Source organism: Charadrius vociferus, unplaced genomic scaffold (genome assembly GCF_000708025.1).
Source record: "Charadrius vociferus isolate BGI_N301 unplaced genomic scaffold, ASM70802v2 scaffold2, whole genome shotgun sequence".
In the NCBI taxonomy this organism is placed as follows: Eukaryota; Metazoa; Chordata; class Aves; order Charadriiformes; family Charadriidae; genus Charadrius; species Charadrius vociferus.
The window spans coordinates 3,209,004-3,223,254 of NW_009647595.1; positions in this window are offsets into that span (position 1 = coordinate 3,209,004).

Sequence of the window (14,251 nt, forward strand, 5' to 3'; positions counted from 1 at the left end):
CTAGAGGTCCCTTCCAACTCTGAAGATTCTGTGATTCTGCGATTCTGCGAATGGTTTAGGTTGGAAGGGACCTTGAAGATCATCTAGTTCCAACCCCCCTGCCATGGGCAGGGACACCTCCAACTAGACCAGGTTGCTCAAAGCCCCTACCAAAATTAGGTAGATGGCTCAAAACAGACAGGTGGAAATTCTGCTAGAACAAGTGCGATATGGACACTTTGGGGCAGTGACCAAACCCACAAATGCAGAGCTGGAGTAATAGGCAATGAAAGCAGTACAACAAAGTGAGTTTGGAGATTATAATAGAGCTAAAATTTAATAAGACCAGAAATTTTCATTTGCTTGTGAAACAACACCTTTCTTGTTCTAATTACTTCTTTCTGTTTGTTACCTAAGTTTCATTTGAATCACAGATCACAGAATGGTTTGGCTTGGAAAGGACCTTCAAAGTTCAACTAGTTCAATAGCCCTGCCATAGACAGGGACACCTTGCACTAGATCAGGTTGCTCAAAGTCCCATCCAACCTGACCTTGAACACTTCCAGGGATGGAGCATCTACAACTTCTCTGGGCAACCAGTGTCTCACCACCCTCAGATAAAAAAAAAATTCTTCCTTGTCTCCAATTCTATCCCCTTTCAGTTTAAAACCATTGTCCTTTGTCCTGTCACTACAGGCCTTGGTAAAAAGTTTTTCTCAGCCTTTCTTATAAGCTCACTTTATCTATTGAAAGGTCACGAAAAGGTCTCTTCTCCATACTGAACAACCTCAAGTCTCTCAGCCTGTCCTCATAGGAGAGGTGCTCCAGGAGTGTTAGGAGTGTTGCAGCAAGGTTTAGATAGTGTACCTAAACTGGTGAAGCTCAAGCGTGGTGCCTGTGTGATAAAGAATATAGAGCACGTATATAGAAAGTTTGAAGAAACTGAGTTTGTTTAATACCTAAAAAAAAGAAGGTTGAGGAGAACATGGCATGCTTCTTCTATGTTGCTATAGGGAAGACAGGCAATCATTGTTCTCCGTGTTCAGTAGGGGAGAGAATAAGTCTATTTATATTCCAAAGTTTTATATTGGAAAAGAATACTTTAAATATATAAGGCCTCTGAAACACTGGCTGGCACGTTATATGCAAAAACTTTTCACTGAATGTTTTCAAGAATACACAGATGACCCTCTCCTGAGAAGGGTTTAGTCTGCTTGATCCTGTCTCCGTGCAGGTTATTGGGCTAGATTTTTTGGTGTGTGTTTCTTTTTAGCCACACAGTTCTGTAATGTACACTCTCCATGGACAATCTGGGAGAAATTAGGGTTGAATCCAAACAATCAAGCTGGGACTGATACTCATGTCTAGATGAAACAACCTAAATATGAAGGCGGAAACTCAACTAAGCAGCTCCTATTAAAAAAGGACTATAAATAAATTGCCTAGCATTTGAGACAGTCCCATTACTGTGGGAAACCATGAAAGAATAGTTATTTTTAACTCTCCTGTTGGCTTTGCCATGGCAGTTGATCTGGTGATTTATTGAAACGCGTTTGTAATGATTTCACTAATACACACACGACATGATGAAAAATGCCATGTTTAATGAGTTTTATGAGATTCATAACAAACTGCAGACAGTAAAAGCCTGGTGACATTTTAAAATTCTATGGAACAAGAAAAATTTTAATTTTAAAAGCAGGAAGCTGAATTCTGAGAAGTGTTCCCTCTTTAATTTCCCATTAAATCAAGGCAGACATAATCATTTTAAAAGGTTCTATAATTAAATATTAGTCTATTGTAGTCAAAGGAATTGAAAATCAGTTGGGATAAAACAAAACCAGGCAACTATCTGGCATCTGTTGTTCACTGTCTCTTGCTCTTTGCCAAGCGTGCTTTGCTTTTACATGGCTTTTGTGTTTGGTTAAAATTAGTGCTCACATAACCAAATAACATTATAGCAGAAAGGAATAAAATCAGCAACTGTAATGTTCTCTTTCTGGAATGCCATGTTATGCTGTAAGAGGTATTTAGTTTTAAATTTTAAGAGCCAGTTACAGCTGTTCAAAAAACTCCATTAATTTTTCCTTTGCACTCAGAGTCTTTGCCCATTTTGGTCCAAGTTAAAGTCTACACAACTCTGCTAATTGCCCAGCCATTTGCTCATCTCCATTAAAATGGCTCAATACTCAGATAAAAATAGATACGAGTAGGCAACCCTTTTAAGATTTGGAGGTTTTTTCTTTGCATGCTTAACAGTGTGCTTTTGAGCTTTTCCAAGTAAGAAGAAAAGAAGCTTGACTCTCCAGTGACTAGCTTACTATAGCTTTAATTCAAATCTGAATCTCCCGTTAAGGTCATCTCTGTAGTGGTTTGAAGTTTTCCTATTCGTTAACCTCTGCATTGAACTGAATATTCCTCAGATTCCCTAATTAGTTACAGTTGGAGCTTTAGTGACTTTCAAGACTTTCCTCTTTGAGCTCGAAAGAAAAAGGTTCAAACAATGGTCAGGAAACCCTAAAACCTCTTATCTCTCAGCAGTTCGATTAGACAAGAAGAGTACTGTCTTGATGGATTGAAAGTGCTCTGTACCAGATAAGAACAGGAATGATAAGAACATTAGAGGTCTCTTTTTTTTTTTTTTTACAGAAGAAAAGACTGCTTTCCTTTTAAGCACTATCTTTTCTTCTTTTACACATTGCAGGATAAACAGAATTTGTTTGCAATTAATATTTCTGCTTACACGCTTGCTGTGCCTCAATTTTTCAACAGACACAACAGAATGATTTAAGATTAAATGATTATTGAAGCAGCTGAAGCTCACTAAACTCCTTATTATATGTTGTGCGGCCCTAGAGACACTGGAAAAGAAGGTAGAAAAGATGATGCTATGAAAATAGGTAAAAAATGTATTTGTTCAGTGTATTCCCTTTCAGATAGCATTAAAAAGTAAATATAGGTGTGAGAAAGATGTTCGCTGCCCTAGAAAGATGGCTGTGTAAATGTTCTGCTTATTTTGCTCTGTTCAGTGGGTTGGTTCTTGCTTTTCTTCCAATTGCTTTCCATTAATCACTTTGGTTCTAAAAGGCCTTAGAAGGAAATTGTTTACAGATATTTTCCTTTGCTCTGACAGAAATATGAAGCCATTTTCAATCAGCTCCCTCCCGTCCTGCCTTTGTGGCCCAGCCATTTCCCTGTTTCAGTCAATCAGGATGTAGCCATCGACTTAAACTGGAGCAGATGAAGTTCTTTACCTAGCAGTCGCTAAAAAGCCAGAACACTGAATGCTTTCTATAAGCCAAAGTGTATTTTAATAGCTTAGCTTTTTTTGTAGGTGATTAACTTTGTCCTCCAGTGCCAATATAGCAAAAAAAGACCTTATAGGACTTCTTTTAAGGAGCCTCGGGGCTGCATTTGTTCTCAGGCACACTTTGGACGCTTTGTATTAAACGGTTCCACTCAGAATTTTCCTAAGGTCTCATAGTCATAGCCCAATGTACACCATTTAAAATGAAAAAGCATTCTGATACAGTACATAATGCTTTTAGCCATATGTTGTTTTTTTTTCTTCTGGTCATTGTTTAAGAGCTAGCCTTTGGAGATTTCTGTAACAGTTTTTATGGGAATCTATTTGTCATTACATGATGCTAATTCAGATGTTTTCATTGAGCCTACATACTTCTTGCCTCTACATTTATAATTGCACAAATTTATGATGCTGTAAAGTTCAGAAGCTCAAGCAATCTAGTACAGATGATATTTGGGCCAAAGTAGCAGATTGTAGCCATCATTTCTAGTAGTTTTTCCTATAACTTTAAACAAACTAACTCAAACAGCTGAGATGGTCTGGGTTCCATAATATCAAACTATTTACACATGAACAAAGTCAACTTGAAAGCTCAGAAAGATAGGCCTATTTAGAGGAAATAGACTAAACTGTAAGTTTGATTCTATAATCACATCTTAATTACATTTCACTCACCAGTTACTGCTGGCCTTTGATGAATCCTTCTGAGCAGCTGGTTCGCACGCATGTCTGTCTTTGCTTGCAGAAGAGCTGGTGGGAAATCATCAAAACGTTTCAAGGGAAATCTGGCTCCGCTGAAGTCAATGGCAAGACTCCCGCATGCTGCAGCAGAGTCAAGTCTTCAGTCTGGGATCCTGCCCACAGGCAGTTATAACAACAAAACAGGAAAAATGGTTTGGCTAATGAGAGACGGGGATGAAGGAGCTGGAGAAGATTTCTGGGAGGTGGTGGAAAAGGAGTGGCAGCGATGAGGATGAGGAGGCAGTAGAGCTCAGGAGAAGGAGGCAGAGCATGGAGCAGGGGCGAGAGAGCAGTAAGAGAAGGCAAGGGTGTGAATAACCGAGTGGAGCTGAAATAAGGGGTGCTGCTTTTCAGGCCAAAGAAGAGAGTGTATTTTAAATCAGTGATGGGTGATCTGAAAGTGTTAAAAGCCTTCAGAAAGAAAACAGGCATCAAAGACCTTACTCTGTATTTAGGTCCAAATCAGCCCTGCCAGAACAGTTCATCCTACCTCTGGCCTGCTCCCAAGGAATCTTTTCCTTCATAACCCTCACAGCTGGAGTAGGGTTGGGCCACAAGGCAGATGAACAGAAAAGGGCAATCCATTGGACAGTGCCTGTGGGCCTCTTTCCAGAGGACCCCACAGCCTATGGCACATGGTCCACCACATCCTGTGACCAAAATGTTGGCTTCTTATACAAAGTTGCAAGAGAAGAGTGGAACTGGGGGCTCACATGTCTCTGACACAGTTCTTGTAAGACAAAAAGCACCTGCGTGGTGCATGTGAAATACATGCATCTCTGATCATATGAAAGAAGATGTGCTTCTCTGCAAGCTGCTGTGAGGCTTTCTGCAACCGCAACAAGTACCACAGCACTGCACTGGTCTTTGAAACCAGACACTGAGGCTATAACTGTCACACCGAGTGACATGGGCGTGGGACTGTCCTTAGGCATTGAGGCCAGCCGGTGTGCAATGGCTTGCACACATACTTTTCTGTCTTCCAAAACCTGTATATGAGCTTACAAAAGAGAGACAAAGAGTCTCCTGTCTCCCAAAGCAAAGGAAGTTCTGCTTGCAGACCGGGTTAGCAGCACTGCCAGGCCATCAGCTCCTCTGATTATTTCTCACCTGGGAAAAAGCTATCTGGCCAGGCCAAAACCTTGCCAGGAACTACTCTACTGGCTGAACAGCCCAGATGGTTGGATTGCTAATTGCTTGGTGCTAGTTAATTCACCATTATAGAAACATTAATGCTGGTTTCTCTACGAAGTACTCTTACTGATTTATTCTGGCATGTGAGAAAGATCATTCACAGGCTATTTTAAGTACTTTTAGCTTCAGTATTAATAGGAACCTGGTCAATTAGTTCAGAAACAGCATCTTTTTGTAGTTCAGGACATAATGATCCCAAACCAGAGTGTCAGAAAGAAGCGCATTTCCAAAAGGCATAGAGGGAACCTGATGATTGAAGTTGTCCAGGGTCTGGACCACTTTGTAGGACCCAAGGCTGGAGAGCTTAGTGTTACTCTCTATTGGGGCCACCAATGTGGACAAGGACACACTTACTGTCGATTCTGTGTGTGGTGTTAGCTTAGACCTGCATGGTCGCAAGGATGCAGCAGTCAGCTCTGAAGGTGGCTTCAGGAACACAAATATTCCCTATTGCTTCCACCGGGTGCCAGAGAAACCCTTGGTTTAGCTGGCCCCGCATTCACAGCTGGAGAGATGACAATTACCTTCCTTCCTTGGCTGCTATCCAACACTAAGTCAGATGGGGGACTAAGAAATACCACTTCGTACACACTCTTGTTACTGCCTTTCCATTCACAAATGTAAAAACATCCTTGATTTTTTCTGACAAAAATGTAAACAAGGAGACTAGCTGGCCCAGGGGATCTGTAATAGGATATAGGGCCTTTCACCTCTGTCTTGTGAACAAAACACCATTTCCCTCTGATGCACGTTCAGTGGCTTGTGAGAAGAGAGCTGGTGGTCTGAATCCAGTGTCATGTGTCTGCATCAGGAAGCCACTAGATTTGGAACTAATTAGACTCTTTGTCGGCAGCTCCTGCAGAGGGGCCAGCGATGAACTGGTACCTCCTGAGCAGAGATAAGACCCACTGACTGTACGAGGGAAACTGGTCTAGCTGATGCATTTGTCCCCTGACTCATCACCAGTCTTTAGGCGTCTGTGGGAAAGCTAATCACGAGCATGAATTCACTTATAAGACTGTAATGAAAGACAGCACTGTAAATCATACTTATGCATTTTTGTAAGAGGGTGCTTGCTGACTCAGATATGCAATACAGCATCTGCCAATGCATGCTTTGATGAGTAAAACAGGAGCTCTAATGCAATGGACTTTAAAATCTGATGTGGCATCACCTGGCTGTGAACAGTCCTTTGCTGGCTCCAACTGCAGCACTTGGAGACCTGCTGACCCCCAGTCCCAGCACTCAGGTGAAGGAATCAGACATGCCTTGTGCTCACGTGTGTGCGAGAGGAAGGACGTGTGTCTGCCCTCTGCGAAGAGCAGGGCAAACCCCTTCCACATTGCACAGGAGAACTACCTCCAGCCATCTCATTTCTGTTCTTGAGGCTCAGAGGCCCACCGTCTGAGGAGCAAGAATTCCCAAACTCAGTAATAGTGGTAGGTTATATGGGAGCCTTTTTTTTCCAGCTGCTAAGTACATGAATAATAGCTGTAAATGCTTCTCTTTGTGTTATTCTGGTAAAACCGAGGACTCGGCCTCAGACTCCTGTTACAGAATCATGGAATCATAGAATGGTCAGGGCTGGAAGGGACCTCTGGAGATCATGTAGTCCAACCCCTCCGTCAGAGCAGGGTCACCTACAACAGGTTGCACAGGATGGCATCCAGGTGGGCTTTGAATGTCTCCAGAGTGGGAGACTCCACAACCTCTCCGGGCAGCCTGTGCCAGTGCTCTGCCACCCTCAAAGTGAAGAAGTTCCTCCTCATGTTAAGATGGAACTTCCTATGTTCAAGTTTGTGCCCATTACCTCTTGTCCTGTCACTGGGCACCACTGAAAATAGACTGGTTCCATCCCCCGGCACCCTCCCTTTAAGTATTTGTAAACGTTAATAAGATCCCCCCTCAATCTTCTTTTCTCTAGACTAAAGAGACCCAAGTCCCTCAGCCTTTCCTCATATGAGAGACGTTCTAATCCCCTAATCATCTTTGTAGCCCTTTGCTGGACCCTCTCCAGTAGTTCCCTGTCTTTCTTGAACTGGGGAGCCCAGAACTGGACACAGTACTCCAGATGCGGTCTCACCAGGGCAGAGTAGAGGGGGACGATAACCTCCCTCGACCTACTGGCCACACTTTTCTTGATGCACCCCAGGATGCCATTTGCCTTCTTGGCCACCAGGGCACATTGCTGGCTCATGGTCATCCTGTTGTCCACCAGGACTCCCAGGTCCTCTCTGCCCAACTCTCTAGCCTGTCCAGGTCACGCTGTAAGGCGGCACAGCCTTCTGGAGTGTCAGCCACTCTTCCCAGTTTTGTGCCATCAGCAAACTTGCTGATGGTACACTCTATCCATTCATCCAGATTATTGATGAATACACTGAACAGGACTGGACCCAGTACTGACTCCCGAGGGACACCACTCGTTACTGACCTCCAACTAGACTCTGCACCACTAACCACCACCCTCTGAGCTCTATCTGTAAGCCAGTTCTCAATCCACCCCACTGTCCATTCATCTAACCCACCCTTCCTAAGCTTGCCTGCGAGGATGATGTGGGAGGCACTGTTGACACAGTGGTGTCTGTGAACACTCTCTGAGCTCTGCCCTGCCTTCAGACTGCCTCCGCTTGGGTGCAACTGCACTGAATTTGGTTGGATTCTGGAACACTGTACAAGTAAATATCTAAATTTAAACTGGATGTGTGACTGGCCATTTAAACTTTTTCTTATCCACACTGGGCTCTGCAGTGACCCTTGACATATGCAAATGCATTGCTGCTTATCGACACTGGGCTCTGTGACCCTTGACATATGCAAATGCATTGCCGTAGGGCCCAGTGTATTTCTATGGGCACTTTTCACTAATAATAAGGGGCTCCCAACACCCAAAGCAACCAAAAATAAAAAAAGATTTGTAAGAGAAAATACTTGGAGAGAAATTTTCCATTAGCTGTGCTCGTGGGTCAGGCTATTGCAGCTCCTTTGCTGCTCAGTTCTGCTCTTCTGTTGGAGCCTGCTACCTTGAGGACAGAGTCCAAAGAGCAGAACATGCAAAAGGTCCTCAGCTACTTCTGCAGACGATCTGATGGCTTAGCTCCAACCACCTCCTGCAGAAGTTCAAACTGAGCTCTCAGGGTTGAACGAGCTGTGGGGGAGAGTGGAGTAATATCTTGAGATACATCATCTGTTCACTAAATGAATGTAACTAGACACTGAATTAATTGGAAACTCAAAGAAAAACATTGCGCTAAGAAGGAAGCAAAAATAGACTGAGTATTCTGAGTAAGTCTGCAATTGCAGCTCCTCTGTGGGTCCAGTTCCAACACATCCTCCTTTCCTTCCTCTCCTGGTCACAAAAACCCTCATTTATCTAGACGTCAGGTCTTTTCTTCTCTTGCATGCAAGTAAACAGCAAAGATGTAGCACGGGGCACACTAATATGCAGTGGTAAGCAAGACCTTTCACCAAACCCAGAAAAAGGTTAGTAATGAAAAGTGGCTGACATAGGAGTTTTCAGACTGTGGTTCATCAGATGCAGGACATAGCCATTTTCTGCTTTTAATGGTGGGAGTGAGCACTGCGTGGATGCATTACATGACTACTGATGGACAAAATGCACTGATAAAATAAAAGTCGGCTAACCATCTGCTTATATAAGCTGATTCAACCAAATTCCTGTAGAACCTTGAAACAGTGCAGCCAAAGTATCTCCCAAGGCATTAACAACCTCTCTTCAGGCTCTGCAAGTTCTTTTGGTTTTCCGGTTCTGATGGAAGTAGACAACCCAAACCACTGTGAGAACAGCACCCATTGGACTGCCAGTTGCCTGTATTAAAAGCCCCTAAAAATCCCAGTCCACTAGAGGTTTCTATCTCTTTTTTTTTTTTTTTTTTTTTTGGTTAAGTTATTCAAGTCAACTAGATTCCTAATCATCTGCTTCTCTTAATTTCTCTTAATAAGCCTGACATTCAGGATTTTTCATATTTATTTAGTCTGAGATCTTTCTTACTACTACTCTGCTCACACTATAGACATAAGGAACTTGATTTAAGCAAGTAAAATAAACATTTGTGGATATTTTGATTACAGTGAAGTCCCCTGGGTTCTTGATCATTTTTCGAAGAACAACAAAGCCAGAAGACTAAGGATCAGATTTGAGAAAGTTCTTAACAAACCAAGTCCAAAAATACAACTTTTGGTGGTCACTTCTGCATGGCAATACTTAAAACTCACTGACGACCTCCCTGTTCAGCTTGAATGTGGAATATTTCATTCCAAACACTCTGGGAAAGAACCTCCTCACTTTGTCGGCCCTGAGATCCTGCATTCTTGCTTGCATCACGGCACAGATCCCACTGAAAAGCGGAGGGGATCTTACCTAGCCAGATGGTTTAGATACTTTCTTGTAGACCAAGCCGTGGATTTGAGTCCCTTCAACCTAAACTACTTAATGGGTCAGTGCCCTATTGACATAGCTGTGATATAAAAGATGGGCATAACAGCAAGGTTGAGAATATCCTTGTCATGATCCTTTGGACTTAGTGGGAGAATGACCTAACCTGGTTCAGGTGTCAGTCCTGATTTCTAGCAAGGGACCGAGCTCTGAGCAACCTGATCTAGTTGAAGATATCTCTGCTCATTGCAGGGGGGGTAGACTAGATAACTTTTAAAGGTCCCTTCCAACCCAAACTGTTCTATGATTCTACAATTCTATGATTCAGTCATGCTTTTTGCATGGTGCTTCATATTGGTTACCTATAGGTGCTGGTGGAACCCCACTCTGCTGAAGTGCCTCTGTGCTGAAGGACACTGAAGATGTATTTGAAGTAAGTGGTTTAGGATGTTACCATTCTCAGCCACTGTTGTTATTCCTCTCTACCAGTGCTTCATGAGCAAAGCAAAGCTGGAAAAACAGTATCTGCTCAGCAATTACAGTGAAAATTGTTTAATTTATGTTAAATTGTTTAATTTATTTGAACATATCTTTCTGTCAAAGGAGTGGGTTGTTAATTCCAGGAACGAGACAGAGTAGAGGACTCATTCTTAAACTGCAATAGCTGGATTTGTTAACCTATTGTTTATTATCTCTTCCTTATCTCTCCCCAGGTTTCTTCAAGTTTAGACTCTGAGGGTCTAGTGCCTAAATATGATGTTGTAGTGCCTACTTTGCTACTCCCTACAGCAAGATCAGATAATCACCAATGTACTCCTTAATATTTTATCATCAAATTTTTCCACTAATGCAGAAAACAAGATAAGCACCGTGTCTCAAATACTTAAAATGCTAGGAGAGGACATAAACAAAATTTCATTCTCCTTCCCAACAGACTACACAAATCTGGCTGACTTTAGCTTTGTTTAGTTAGAAAGCTTCCACCGTGTCTCTCTACCTGCCTTTTCAGTGGATGCCATTAATGACTCAAAGTCAAGACTCAAATCTGCTTACTGCAAACAAGGAGCAATGTCTGACAAATCAATGATGAATGCTTGAGTTTTGGGCTCACAGCCATGAGGGCAGAATATTCTGAAAAAAAACAGAGAGATTGGACACACAAGTCTGGGCCCTGCAGGACAGATTTTCCCTTGTACAGCTTGGTGTGAGTGTCACAATAGTCACAATCTCCTGCTGCTCTTCAGGACATGTGAAGGTTCACTTTATGAGGACATTCATAAGTTTTGGAGGTGTTAATTGATTGCCCAAGCAGTGTAGTGCTTTGAGCCCTGTGTGTATCTGCCACCCATCTGTTTTGCCTCCTGTTTGTTAACACAGCTGGAAAAATTGATATGCAGGAACCCACCTCATCACAGAAGTCTTTAAAATCTAATCACTACTCCTGGATATCCGTCTAAATCAATCTAAAACAATTAGGGAATGCACAGTTAAAGCAAAAAAAGCCATAAAGCATCCTTTGGAAAGGCAATGCTAACTGGCATGTTTCTGTGACACACAGAGATTTATTTGGATATACAGTGATGATAAGATAAAATTGTAATGGGCCTGGCGGGGGACCCAGAGGTCATGATCCCTAAAGTATCACTGTATTTAGCTGATCCATATCGTGAGGGCTTAATGGTAACTGTTGTTTTTTTAGACAATACCTTTTGTTCTCAGTTAATGTACTTCTTGTTGGCTTTGGGCAGCAATCTAAACAGTCACAGCCACCTGATGATAAGTGTTGGCAGGGTGATAATCAGCTTGTTTGCCTTTTAATCCGTACAGTAACAGATGGATTAAAAAAATCTTAAAGTGTGTTATAAATTACAGTTGGAGTAATAATGTTAGTTCAATTGTTTGTGATGAGAGACAAGGTAGAAACAGTCTTTTACCAGACTAACTGGTACACCTGCAAACAGAGAAGGTATTTGGCTCACACCCTGGTGTCTTTTGACCCCTTTCCACTGGAAGCACGGAACCTTTTCTTTGTTCCTCTAAAACCCCAAATAAGGACACAAAATGTTCAGGCAAAAAGACTGAAGTCCTTGCAGGACCTTACGTGCATCTCAGAGTGGATGTGTTTTCTCTGCCCTCCTGATGAGACGTTTGAGGGGACTGGGGGTATGGAACCCCCAAGCAGCAGAGTGCGCTGGGGACATGGAAGCCGCGAGCAGCAGAGGGGGCTAAGGGAGCTCAGACACGGACATGCTGTACTAAAGCACCAGGAGCAGAAGGAATTTTTTTTCTGTCTCAGTGACAAGTGTTTTGAGCCTCCTGGCCATCAGCTAGTCCCTCTTAGGTTGCCAAATCAGTTGCTGGCATAAGTTTGGTTTTTCTCATGGGGGAGTTTATTACTCTCACTATTTCACATGAACATTTCATAGAAATGAAACCTAAGGTGGCACTGTTGTTGGTTGGCTGTTCTAAATTAAGGATTTCCCATTGATGACAGTCTTGTGCTCTTCTTCTCATGGCGCCAGTCCTTGAGAATAAAAGGCTTTGATCCTAGCATTGTTGTCCCAAAGCGTGAAGGCTTTAGTACTTTTTTCCTCTATTCTGCCAGAACTGCACGCATGTCTCTCTGACACTAGTTTAGAAGACATTGGCTCCTATGTTTACTTTCTGTGTCAATTAGTGAAAGCAATTTTTGCTTATTTCTTTATTGCAAGTGTGCTGCATGATTGAAACATAGAGTGCTAGAAGGTGGTGTGTGGTAGCTCCTGCCATGTATGCTGGACATTTGGAAAGTGAAGCAGGGTTTCATGACCCACGACTGGTTGAATACGTGATATTTCATACACATCATCCATATATGCATATATACATATACATACACATATACATGCACATCATCTTTCCTCATACATGACTCATTTTAGGTTTTCATCATCTATCTTGCCCTCTCTGTGTCTTTTCCATTACACTATATCCTTTTCCTGAGACGAGGGAACCTTCTCTGAGATAAGCACAATTTTCATTATACGGGCTAATGATGGATTTACAAGGTAGCATAATGTTCTCTGCTTTGACTTCTATTCCTTCTGGTAATTTCTAACTTTCAATCTGCTTTTTGACTTCTACCGAGGTCTACCAGAGTATTTCTGCAGAATTATGAATCATAACCCAGAATCCCACTGCTCAGTAATTGTTTTACCCTGCATTGGTTACTTGATCTTTTGGCTCCATTGACTTTATTTCAATACTTTATCACTCGGTCACTGAGGGCTCAGTGCCACAAGCAGACAACCTGCCCCAGTGTCACTACTGGAGGCCTTCCCAGCCTCTAGCCTCTGCTCGAAAAAGGCTGCTGGAGCTCCCGGGCCATATCTGTCAGCACTGTGTGGGCATCTCAGATCCTCAGGTCTCTCAGGTAACACTATGCCACTCTATTCAGGCAATTGAATTACACCTTCAGTCTCTTAAGGTTCCCCCCAAATTCTCTGCAGTCAATGTACTTTGAAAAATACTGAATTATCATCAAACTTTCTCACTGCCCTGCTCAACCAGGTCACTGACGAATATGTCCAAATTGCAAGAACTTGCTTTAGGAGTCAGTCAGGAGACACCTGGCTATTCTGTTCATCTGACCATATTTAAAGATACCAGAATATTGTTTTCCACATTTCCAGTCCTTTAAAACAAAGTAACCTCTATGCATTTTAATCAGTGACTAAGGTTTATTCTCATGGATTCAATCCATATTACTCCTTGATAGGGGGTGTCAGTGTCTTTTATTATATCTTACATCAGAAGACATTCATATTTCTGCCTAGATCCCTTCGGTTTCTTAGGTATATATATCAATATATCAAATATATCAATGCAGGGAAGGTGTGAAACTTAATTCCTATCAGTTGTATGGACAGAAGTATTTGGCAATTCAGCAACATGAGGTGGAGTTTCCTCACACTACATTTTCTGATACACAAAGATCTCTGGCCTCTTAGGGACATGGTGGTGTCACTCACAGTTTAAGACTTTGCTCATTTTCACAGTACTGACAGAGAACTAGTTGTACAATGAGGTTTGCAGTATCAAAGAATACCTTCAGCGGAAGGAAGACCATAATTTTAGGGTTTCTAGAAACAAAAATGGCTTTTGTAAAAGTAAGCTTGTGTTTACTAAAGCACTGGAATCGTTTAGAGAAAGGAAATTTAGGTGACTCAGGAAGAAAGTAATTCACTAGGCTGCCTTCCATTATTTCTTATAAATTCTAAGTTCAAACTCAGGCCTGGAGCGGGAGGCTGGATTAAATGACTTCCTGAGATGCCTTTACATTTATTTCCTGTTATGACTTTTCAAAGCTTATGAGAAATGAAGGTAGAATGAAAGAAACACTCCCCCCAGTTGTTCTGCTTCCAGACAGTCCCTGAAACATCTTTTTCCATCAATCTATTAGTCTCCAGGTGACAAACTGGTGGAGTTGGTACAGGTGATATTTTAATAAAAAAAACCATTGTTGAATCCATAATAATAATCACAGAAATAACCTGAATTGCAAAATCAATTATTTTTTTTATCACAACAATAAAAATTGGCATAGGCAGCCTATATAACATGCTTCTCTAATTACTTTGCCAAACAATAACATGCAG